A 12,553-nucleotide genomic window follows, 5' to 3' on the forward strand; every position below is an offset into this window, starting at 1 on the left:
AATTGACCTTGGGTCCTCTGTAAGAACAAGAAATGTTCTTAACCACTGCACCATCTCTCCAGCCATTACTTTTCTTAAAGCCCTGCTTCGGTAGAGTCGGAGGAAGAATTCGCTCAGTGTGTCACCAACAAAAGGATATTCTGCTCACAGGATATGCTTTTAAAACATGCAAAACCATTCACACTCTCTCAGTAATGTTCTGGCCTTACAAAGGGTTAGGAAAACACGCTTCTGCATCCTTTTCTATCATGTGCAAGCTTCTAAAGCACTAAAAAAATAAGTTCGAGGACAATTTTATCTTTTTAGTTCATTTTTTTCCACTGAGAAAACGAGCAGGCCACGTCAAGCTAAGGCTCCCACCGCAGGGTTTAAAGCTCCCTTCCCACCTTCACTTTTGCCTCGTCCTCACCCAATCCGCAGCTGCGCGGAAGACCGCACCTTCTCACTTGCGATCCAGAACACCATTGGCGGCAGAAGCCTTACCGTATCGGTGACTCTGGTTATTCTGATGAAAACCTTCTGTGAAATGCGGAGCACCAACTACTTCTGATTGCTCAAAGACAGATGGCAGTTCGGACACACCGACAAAAACAGGGAACGACCACATCAATTTTAACAAGATGGAAAAATATTCTGAAGCAAGACTTGACACGACTGTCTGCAGATAATGCTCTTTAAAGACCACAGATGACATGCACAGATGTGGGCAGAAACAACACATCTGCAGACACTGGCAGGCGGGACTACTCGCCAAAAAGAGATAAATAACTTTACAATGACGTGCTGGGCCCCAATTACATAAACAGAAGAAAGTACTAGGGCCTAAGCCTACAAGTTCTGTGGGTTTCAAGACCTTATGCAATCAATATCTGACATCTGTCACGCAAATTTGTTTCTACAATGCTGATGCCAGAAACTAAGGGATCAACATTACTTGATGACTTTTGTTCAGATTCTGAAACAAACACAGTTGGATTCTTTGGAATAACAATCCTTGAGCCATTTTTTATTTCTCTTTTCTTAATTTGGGTCATTAAGAAAAACACAATCATCTCCTTATTAGGCAAAGTTTCATTAGGGAGGCTTGGGGTACAGCCTGTTTCAAAAGCCAGCACTTGTAGCTTATGTTAATAGTTCTAAATGTCTAAAGGCCTATTAAATGAAAACAACCTCAACAACCTGAAGTTCAAGCAGCAAGAATTTTTTAAAAGCTGGCCACAAGAGTAGTCAAATATTCCAGGAACTTTTTAATAGCAAAACATTCAGTCACTTTGAGACAGGCCTGTGCCACCATGCCCAACATTCTTAACCTTTCCTTAGAAATGACTGTCGTGGGATGGTGTTAACCACAAGGAACTGAGACGACTCAGTCACTAATGTTTGCCACTTAAGCATGAGGACCTGAGTTCGGATCCCCAGAGCCCACATACAAGCTGGGGTCAGTGGTAAGCATCTGTAATCCCAGCACATGGGCAGATCCCTGGGGCTTGCCGGTGACTTAGCCCCACTATATTGGTGAGCTCAAGGTTAGTTGAGAGCCCCTGTCACAAAACATAAGGTCTTCTACTGACGAAGACATCTGATGGCAACACCCCAACACACACACACACACACACACACACACACACTCTTTCTCTCATTCACACACACACATACATCGCCACATATACAAATTCCTCACTAATTTTGATAAATGTGGTGGGGATGTTCCTGCAAAATGGATGCAACAGCCTCCAGATTCCCTGGAAACCAACGTGCAATACTGGCTATCTTAAGAAGTTACAACAACAGCTGTGGATTCTAAATTTTCCGAGACTGTTGATCCCTCTCTTTTGGCAAATTCTTTTATCCTCTGATGCTCCTGATAGTCAGCTTGCGTCAACATTGTAGCTGGGTTAGACTTCAGTCTCATTATTGAGAGTGTTTTACATTTAGACCAAAGAGCACATTGCTGCAGACACTGCCATCTTCTCCAGCCTCACTCAGCGAGGCCACTGTTTGTTCATCTATTCTCCTCTATGTAGTGGAGGAGGATTGTACATTAATCTCAGGAGCAAAAATAATTTTATTTAAGACAAGGAATTCCTACGACCAATAGCCTTTTAAGTTACCTGCCCCCTTGGGCGTGGCCTCTTATACTATATATGCCCATGTAAAGTGCATTCAGCCTCTTTCCTGGCTGCGGGATTTGGTTTCTGTTCCCTGTTCCAGCAGAGGATTGTGATCTGTGAGTCTACCCCTAGATAAATAACCCTCTATTTTACTCAGTTCTGAGCTAGTGTGGGATGTCTTTTTAGCATCCTTCTTCATCTGGCACCCCACGTGGATCCAAACTCCATACCTACTGGGTGGATCAGCTTAAAGGACTAACGGATCCACAACCCAGAAAGTCTCCCACCTTTGTCTGCTTGACTTGCTTTTACCTACTAAGCGGTTTTTATGTAAAACTCCCAAAACAGTGAAGCTAACTGCATGCGGCAACTTGGAAATTTCCCAAGCATGCAAGCACCTACACACACTGCCGTGTTCCCTGCTGTGTTGCAACTTGTACAGCTTCCGGTTTGTACTCCAGGCTCCTGAGTTCCGGGCTTCTTGCTCCATGTACAGAATTAATTTAATTGCTTTTAATTTGTCAAGCAAAGCATATTTCTCAGTATTTAACCAGCACCAAGGTGGGGAAACCAAAGCCGCTCAGGACTGTTCATGGCTCCAGGTTGTGCCTCTAGTCGTGACTCTGCAACCATGACACCTTCTGGAAAATAAAGATTATTACACCTAAAACAATTTACCAGATTTCATAATAGGTAATTAATAAATGAATAAACTCAAAAGTTATATAATGACAGACATTACCATTGAAACTTTTAGTAACTTTTTTACTAATACTATGGATTGTATTCTGCAAGGCTTATATGTTTATGGTGATACTTCCATTTATTGGACATTGGGACTCAGTTTTTTCTTCATATTATATCCTTAAGAAAATGATTTGATAGCAGAGCCAAGAATGAGGCATTTTTAGAAATGATACAGTCTTTACAGACTAATAATGAACAGCTAGCTGACAGGATTATACCATTGAAAATCAAAAGTTACCTGAAAAAAACAAATACTACTGAAAAGGGTAACATTAAATTGACAGACAAAATTGAATCCATGTCAAAGGATACTGAGAAATTATCTGAAAGAATTCATACTGTTGAATTTGACAATCAAAATTTGTTAAATAGTTATGATGGGTTAGCAAATAGAGTATCTCTCCAGGATGGCAATCTGCACGTTACCCAAATAATGTCCAAGGATGAGGTGCTATCTTTAAATGAGAAATTTCAGACCTTGGAATCACATGTGCAGAATGAGGACCAGAGGCTAGGTGCGTCAGTGAAATCACTAAAAATATATACAGGCCAGGAAATTCAGGCTTTACAAAAGACAGTAATAAAAAGATTTTTTTTAAGATTTATTTATTTATTATGTATACAGTATTCGGTCTGCATGTATGTCTGCAGGCCAGAAGTGGGTACCAGATCTCATTACAGATGGTTGTGAGCTGGGAATTGAACTCAGGACCTTTGGAAGAGCAGGGAATGCTCTTAACCACTGAGCCATCTCTCCGGCCCTAGTAAAAAGATTTGAAATGATTGAGGAACTTATTGGAGCTGATGAGGAAGGAAAGAAGGTACAAGGACAGGATTTAACTTCACCAGTAGCTGTCAGAGATGACTTAACCAGGGTTTTAGCTTCCTACCCTGTAATCTACTCTGACAAAGCATCAAGTTCTAAAGGCCCAAATGGATCTAAAGCAGGTAGATGAATACCTATAGGAATGAATGATCTAAAAGAAATTAAGCAATCTGTCATAACTTATGGCTTGCATTCTGCATTTGTTAGGGAAATGATAAAGACATGGGCTTCTAGCATTAAAGCCACATCACATGACTTCAGTTCATTTCAGTCCTGGATGATGAACTTCAACTGATGTAGAAATGCTATTTCAGAAAACAGGCTAAAATTTTAGAACAACAGGGAAAAGCAAAAGGACTTGAGACTTCCCAAGATCAAATTCTTTGTGAGGGCACTTATTCTGACCCACAGGCTCAAGCTCTTTATGATGAACAAATCTTGTCCCTATGCCACAAAGCAGGCTTAAAGGCTTGGGACAGGATTCAAAAACCAAGAAAATGAATTGAGTCACATATCAGGGTTAAACTGGTTCAGAGAGAATACTTTAGTGACTTTTTACAAAGACTAACTAAGGCTGTATAAATAGGAGTAACAGACCCAGATGCTAGATGAGTATTTATTGAATCTCTGGCTTTTGAAAATGCCAACTTAGAATGCAAAAAGATACTTGGGCCTTTAAAGGTTATATCAGCATCAATGTATGAATGGATCCTGCATACAATGAACATTGAGACATTTAACTATAATACTGAATCTTGGGAAGGAGAAGTAATTTCCAAAGGTATGAGGAGACATCAAAATGCCAAATGTTTTAATTGTGGTAGAACAGACCATCTGAGAAGGGACTGTAGACAAGAAATTCCTAGAAATAATGTCTCCTCTGGAAATGGCAAGGAGGACTCAGATATGTAAAAGGTGTGGCAAAGGCCAACATTGGACCAATGAATGCAGATCAACAAGACAGACAAGCCAACCCGATACCATTGGGAAACTCCTTGGCGGGGGGCTCTCACAGGCCCCCAAGTCAAAAGTGGCCCAGTCATTCCCAGTCACTGTGGAGGACATGTCTCACCAGGAATATTAAAATATCTAGAGCCTTCTGCAAAAAACCATACTGTTCTACATGATGGAATAAACATGGAGGATAAATCAAAAATTCCAATAGGAAATAGGAAATATATATTCTGACAGACTTCTATAAATCATCAAAGACCAAAACTAAGTGTATAAATGGCATTGTAATTGTGGGTTTGATAGACACAGGTGTGGATGTGAGTACCATTACTCCAGAATCTTGGCATCCAAATTGGCTTCTTCAAGGGGCAGATGTTTAATTACTAGGAATTGGAATCCTATCTCAAATGAAACAAAGCATAAGATGGGTTGACTGCATAGTGCCAGAAGGACAGAGAAGAAGGCTGAGGACATATGTGGCTAATATTGCAGTGAATTTACGGGGTTGTGACCTGTTGCAGCAATGGAATACCCAGATTAACATTCCTGCAGTACCAAAGACTCATGGTTCTGGGAAGGATATTATAAGGTACTATACACAAAACACCTGATCGAATAATTCATTTAAACAAAACCTTAGATGGCGATAAAGACTTGAATGGTCCCAGAGAATTAACAGCTGAAGTGGAAAAGGAATTGACAATTGTTGAGGAGAAATTACAGGAGGCACATGTAGGTAGGGTGAATCCAAATCTTAATTGTATTCTAGTCATACTGCCTTCCAGAATTTCTCCTACAGGAATTTTAATACAGAGGGACAATATTTTCTTAGAATGGATCTTTTTTACCACATAAGCTAAGTAAAAAATTAAAAACTTATGTGGAAAAGTCTGAATTAATTATAAAAGGTAAATTGAGACTTCATCAATTAGCAGGTAAAGACCCAGCAGAGATTATAGTGCCTTTCACTACTGATGAAATAAAAAGTTATGGTAAGACAATGAACCATGGTAAAGAACTTATGCTAATTTTGGGGGGAGAAATTAATAGCAATTATCCCAAAAGTGATAGACTTAATCTTATAAAGAGAACTTCTTGGATTCTTCCCCAAATTGTATGTGATGCTCCAATAACTGAAGCCCATATATTTTATACTGATGCAAATAAATCAGGAAAGGCAGGTTACAAATCAGAAGATTTAAGTAAGGTGGAACAAAGCCCTTATAATTCCGTCCAAAAGGTAGAATTATATGCTATTCTCATGGTGCTAAGGGATTTTAAAGAACCTCTTAATATAGTTACTGATTCACAATATGCATAAAGAATTGTTTTGGGAGCCGGGCGGTGGGGGCACACGCCTTTAATCCCAGCACTCGGGAGGCAGAGGCAGGCGGATCTCTGTGAGTTTGAGGCCAGCCTGGTCTCGAAGAGCTAGTTCCAGGACAGGAACCAAAAGCCACGGAGAAACCCTGTCTCGAAAAATCCAAAAAAAAAAAAAATTGTTTTACATATTGAAGCCGCTGAATTTATACCATATAATATAGAATTAGCTTCATTATTCATACAGGTTCAGGATATAATCACGAATAGGGTTTGTCATATATACATAACACACATCAGATCCCACACGGGTCTGCCAAGGTAATGCAGAAATTGATCAATTATTGATTGGAAGCGTGTTGCAGGCCTCAGAATTTCATAAAAAACATGTCAATAGCAAAAGGCTTAAAGAAAGAGTTTTCTATTACATGGAAACAAGCTAAGGAGATTATAAAGAGATGTCCTACTTGCTCTTTCTATAACCAAACACTACTACCTGCAAGGACTAACCCAAAGGGTACTCAAAGAAATAAAATCTGACAGATGGATATGTTCCATTTTACAGAATTTGGAAAATTAAAATATGTATACCACACCATTGACACTTATTCAGGTTTTCAGTGGGCAACTGCTTTAAGCTCAGAAAAGGCTGATTCAGTAATCACACATCTATTAGAAGTTATGGCCATCATGGGTATTCCTGCACAAATAAAGACAGATAATGGTCCAGCATATGTCTCTAAGAAAATGAAACATTTTTTTGCTTATTATAATATAAAGCATATTACAGGTATACCACACAATCCTAGAAGTAAGGCAGTTTTAGAAAGATCAAATCAAACTATAAAGGATATGTTAAACAGAAAGGCATGGAAAATGCCCCCAGAAGTAGATTGCATAATGCTTTATTAACCTTTTTCTTAACACTAATGAGAAAGGGACAACAGCAGCAGAGAGACATTGGGTAACAGAAGTCTTCTGAATTAAATCAGTTGGTGTATTCCATGGATGTGTTGACCTCACAATGGAAGACAGGAGATGTGCTACCTTGGGGAAGGGGTTTTGCTCATTTCAACAGGAGAAGAAAAGTTATAGATACCATAAAGATTCGCTTTGAAAAAGAGAAATCTTTTGAGAAAGAGAAATGACAGCTCATCCACAGAGGTGACAACCAATCAGGTGGTAAGGAAACCTTTTAAGGGTTGGGGCAGGGTTCTGTTCTTGTCTTTGCAGGAAAAAAACTCATCTTCAAAAAGTCAAGAGACCCTGGACATCTAGATGCCTAAAAAGGGAAAGATAACTATACAGATAGGATCACCAAGTAAAGAGAATTATCACTTATGAGGACAAGTCATCTGAGGGTAAGAATCTCTAAACATAAATTAGAATAATAGTCATGACTCACTTAAAAATCAAAGCTGACTTTGGAGTTGGACAACAGCTCTGTCTTTCTCTAAATCCAAGCATGTTGTTTAAAGAAAAATTCAGAGTTTCTATCTCATGTCCAGAGATATCTGGTATGGGACAGAAAGAAGAAAAAAATTTATGTTTCTTCATATTTATTTTTGTCTTTATCATACCTTTCATTGAATATATATCTGTATATGTCTATATAAATAATGTTTAAGTTTTCCACAACAAACAATGAATTTTCCTACAGTAAACTTTAAAGTTTCCAGGAAGAAGATGGGGTCCCACAACAACTCAACATGGTTGATATGTCATGATGCTGATAGTGCTACTATAAGATCATTTTGGGTACCAGCTGCTCAAGATGGTTCCGACTTGGTTAGCTAAAATGGTGCACTTTTTTTATAATGTTCTGGCCAGAACTCCAAATAGGAACCTCAGAAAAACCCTACCAAATATTCAGAGCCTATTTGCAATTATACCAGACAGTAATCTTGGAACTTAACCATCATTTTACTTTCACAGAATCCCATAGAAAGAACATCGCCCCCATGACAGCTGGAAGTAATTCTAGAAGATGACGTTCCCTCTCCCAACAAAGTTTGTCCTCAGGGTTAGGGACATCATTTAGGAGTTGATTATAATTGGTATAGGGTTGGGTGGAAAATTACGTAGGATTAGGGGTTTCTTTAAAAAAAAAGAGGATAGGATAGGATAATAGATTATTGTGAGCTTACTCACACTAATAATAATAGTGAGTAATAGAGTGAATACTTGTGAGCTACTATTTATAGGCAATTTACACTGGTATAGATTTTTGTATATTGATACAAACTTATTGAATGTTCCTATTCTCATCTACAATATTTGTACATCTAGGTAAAGTTATTTTGTCATATTCTATGCATGCATGCTTCTCTACCTCTGCTTAAGACATTTTGAATATTGACACAATTTTAGGGTATATTTATCATATTGCAATATACATTTCTACCTCTGAACAAGGTACTTATACATTTTGAGATCATTGTCCTCATTTGTTGCAGTTGTTTAAAGATTGTTTAATGTTCTAATATGAAGTCTTAGTCTTTAAGTTATATAGGTATTAAGATTCATAAGTCAGTAGTCATGCATGTTTGTCATAGTTAGACTAATCAGATTCTTTAGATACATAGAGATTGTATTCTGCATAGCTAGGTAATCTTCAACCACTTCAAAGAGCTGTAGAATATGGCATTTAAATAACTTAGGGTTCTGTTGAACTGAGATGTTGTAATAAGAGCGGCGGGGCTGCTTCCCACCGCCACCCAGCTAGCTTTACCCAAAATAATTACACGGAAACTGTATTCTTTTAATCACTGCCTGGCCCATTAGTTCCAGCCTCTTATTGACTAGCTCTTACTTATCGATCTAACCCATTTCTAATATTCTGTGTAGTACCACGAGCTGGCTTACCAGGAAAGATCTTAACCTGCGTCTCTCTGGAGTGGGAGAATCATGGCGACTCCTGACTCAGCTTCTTTCTCCCAGCCTTCTGTCTGTTTACTCCACCCACCTAAGGGCTGGCCTATAAATGGGCCAAGGCAGTTTCTTTATTAAATGAAAGTAACTCCTCCATCATTTCCCCTTTTTTTGTTTAAACAAAAAAGAAAGGCTTTCACTTTAACATAGTAAGATTACATATAGCAAAACAGTTATCAAGCAAGAATTACAGTTACAATATTTATATCTATTTTATCTTTTATCATAACTAAGGAAAACTATAACTATAACTAACCATTCTTCAACTCCATCAAAGACTTCAGAAGAATATAATATTACCTAAGCAAACAAGAGATCCAAAACTCTGGAAATGACAGAGACATCTCACTGCCTGGACAGTCACCCAAAGTTCTTTTGTACTGTTGGGGCATCCATCTTCAGCCTACAGGCCCTAGTATTCAGCAGACATTTCCATGAAGCAGGAAATTTCAAAGACAGTTCAGTCACTATCTGCTGTGTCCTGCAGAATGTCTCGTAGACTCTTTTATAAATCAGGAACCCCGAAAGACCATCTCACCTTTAGGCAAGTTCAGCAGTCCTCTTTCTGCGGGTTCTTTGTGTCCAGTTTATGCATTAGTCCAGGCAAGAGTAGTTTCTTGCCCAAATGGCTAACCAACTCCATAAGAAGCCTCTTCGATGCCCATCTTCTTCTTGAAGTAGACTGGTGCTGCCAGGAGCAGACGTATCTCACTATAACAGTCCTAAGTTATTAAAACATTTAAATGCCATATTCTGTAGCCTTTGAAAGATATGAAGAATGCCTATCTAACTGAAATATATCTATGCTCATCTAGAAAATCTAACTAGAACGACTACAAGCTTTACTATTATCGATGATTATCCATTAGCAACCTATATTTCCTAATTATACATTACATTTTTAAATGAACTACACAATCACAATACCTTAATCAAGATCAGAAATACATATACATATAACAAAATTGACCTTGAAATCTATACAAATGCAAATTATTCATATCTATATCATATCCCCCTTTAAATGTAAAAGAACATTTATAAACAATATTTGGGAACATGGGCGCAGTTTTTTCTCTCCAAACTGCTTCCTGCTGAATGGGGGCGCTGTATTCAGATCTTTCATGGTGTAACCTGTGTGTCAGGGTCATCTCAGTCGGCAGTTGAGTGAAGTAATTTGAAGGTGTTCACAGCAACCTTTCAGGAGGGCGTGGTCTATCATACCATATCAGGATAGACGCAATCCACAGAGTCTCATCCTCTGTGAAAACAAAAGAAGACCCTCTCCAAAGCATCATATCCTTAGACCCATATTCTGAAATCATAATACCCTTATATCCATTCTGGTTTAGCTTGACAGCCCATATAATGAAATGTTTCTCTGTACTTAGCTCCTTCACAGTCAAAAATTTTAAAGAAAACACAATAATACAAAGAATCCAGACTCTCTGTGAATTTTCCATTTTTACGTGGCTTATTTTTCTTTATTTCTTTTAATCTATAACTATCTGTACTCTGTCTCTTTAAAGACTTTACCCTTTTTTTAAGACATTAACTTTATTCTTTATATATATTTTTTTCTCTCTCTCATTCATCCAACAGCGTCTGAATCAGTTCTATTGTGAATCTGTAATTTTTTTACTATCCAGGAGCATTTTTTAAAATGTTAAGCACTTCTCAAAAACTTAAGTTGCACCATGTATGGGTAATACGGTACTGCCTGTGTCCTGCCCAGCTGAAACATTAACTGTGCTGTTATTATGGTAATTACGGTAGTTCCTGCCTGAGACCAGCACAGTTCAGCATGGGGGAGCTGAGCCCTCCTGCCTCAGAGCCATTTGGTGCCCGAGCCACACACAGTTCCAGGCACACAGCAGTCCACATTGCCATCAAGCAAGCCATAGCACTTTACTCCAAATGCTCCATTCAAAGACTCTGTCTCCTGCAGGAGCCAGACAGAGATCACAGTGGCGGCACAGCCCAGAAAGCCGGCATTTTAAAACAGCCAGTTTTTTCCTGTTGCTGAGTCAGGACAATTTCTTTGCCGCACGCAACCCACAAACAGCAAAAATCTGTCTTAAATTCTCTCTGTGTCCTTTTTAAGCCCTCTCAGGTTTTATGTGGAGTTCATTAGCACGTTGGGTGCCACTCTGTTGTAATATGAGCGGCGGGGCTGCGTCCCCGGCACCTGGCCGCCCGCATGGCTAGCTTATGCCCCGAAATAATTACACGGAAACTGTATTCTTTTAATCACTGCCTGGCCCATTAGTTCCAGCCTCTTATTGACTAGCTCTTACTTATTGATCTAACCCATTTCTAATATTCTGTGTAGTACCACGAGCTGGCTTACCAGGAAAGATCTTAACCTGCGTCTCTCTGGAGTGGGAGAATCATGGCGACTCCTGACTCAGCTTCTTTCTCCCAGCATTCTGTTTGTTTACTCCACCCACCTAAGGGCTGGCCTATAAATGGGCCAAGGCAGTTTCTTTATTAAATGAAAGTAACTCCTCCATCACTGAGACAGGATTATTCCCAAGAGAATGTTGAGCACCGAAAACACTCTACTTGGAGCTTGTCTTCTTCTTGGCACAACTGGCTTTTGGGCAAGAAACTGCCAATGCGTCAACCACTGACAAAATGCACGATGTCCAGACAGGACAAGCAGGATACAAGAAAAAAGACTGTCAAATCTTGCCAAGACAGGGAAAGATGGTTTTGAAATATTCCCTGCCTCTGAAAATCAGCTGTCTGCTACTCTAGGCCTTAGTCAAAGTTGTTTGCTCCAATGTTGCAAATGAGACTTTGGGTGATTGCTCAGGTAGCCAGTTGTTTCTGTCATTTGTTGTATATTTTGGAAGTTGCTTGATTGCACTTCCTGCTTACTCAAGTAATATTATTTCCCTTCTCGGGTCTTCGTTGGGGTTGAAGACTAGATAGGTATAGTTACTTTCCTCTCATGACTTGGCTGAGTTATTTATTATACAAGACTTAAACCCATTAGGATAGGATAATTATTGAAACATTTATTACATGTTTCTTGCTTGATATTGCTTATGCTAGTTGTAATTCTAATTTTTTTTTTTTTTTTGGTTTTTCAAGACAGGGTTTCTCTGTAGCTTTGGAGCCTGTCCTGGAACTAGCTCTTGTAGACCAGGCTGGTCTCGAACTCACAGAGATCCGCCTGCCTCTGCCTCCCAAGTGCTGGGATTAAAGGCGTGCGCCACCACCGCCCGGCTACTAATTTTTATACCTGTCATTTGTTCTTATTGTATATAACTTTGTGTTAGGCTTAGAACTTTCTTATTTAAACAAAAGGGGGAAATGCTGTAGGAATTTCTACTGCCAGTAGCCTTTAAGTATCACATACACTTGGGTGTGGTCTCTTATACATATATGCCGACGTAAAATGTATGTCTGGCCTCTTTTCCGGCTCTGGGATTCATTGCTGTTCCCCATCCCAGCAGAGGATTGTGATCTGTGAGTCTACCCCTAAACATATAACCCTCTATTATACTCAATTCTGAGCTAGTGTGGGATTTAAGTATCCTTCTTCACAAGGTCTCACTATACAGTCCTTGATAGCCTGGAATTCATTATCCAGATGAGGCTGGCTTTGAACTTAGAGATCTGTCTGCCTTGCCTGCTGAGTGCTGGGATTAAAGGT

Source organism: Chionomys nivalis, chromosome 6 (genome assembly GCF_950005125.1).
Source record: "Chionomys nivalis chromosome 6, mChiNiv1.1, whole genome shotgun sequence".
In the NCBI taxonomy this organism is placed as follows: domain Eukaryota; kingdom Metazoa; phylum Chordata; class Mammalia; order Rodentia; family Cricetidae; genus Chionomys; species Chionomys nivalis.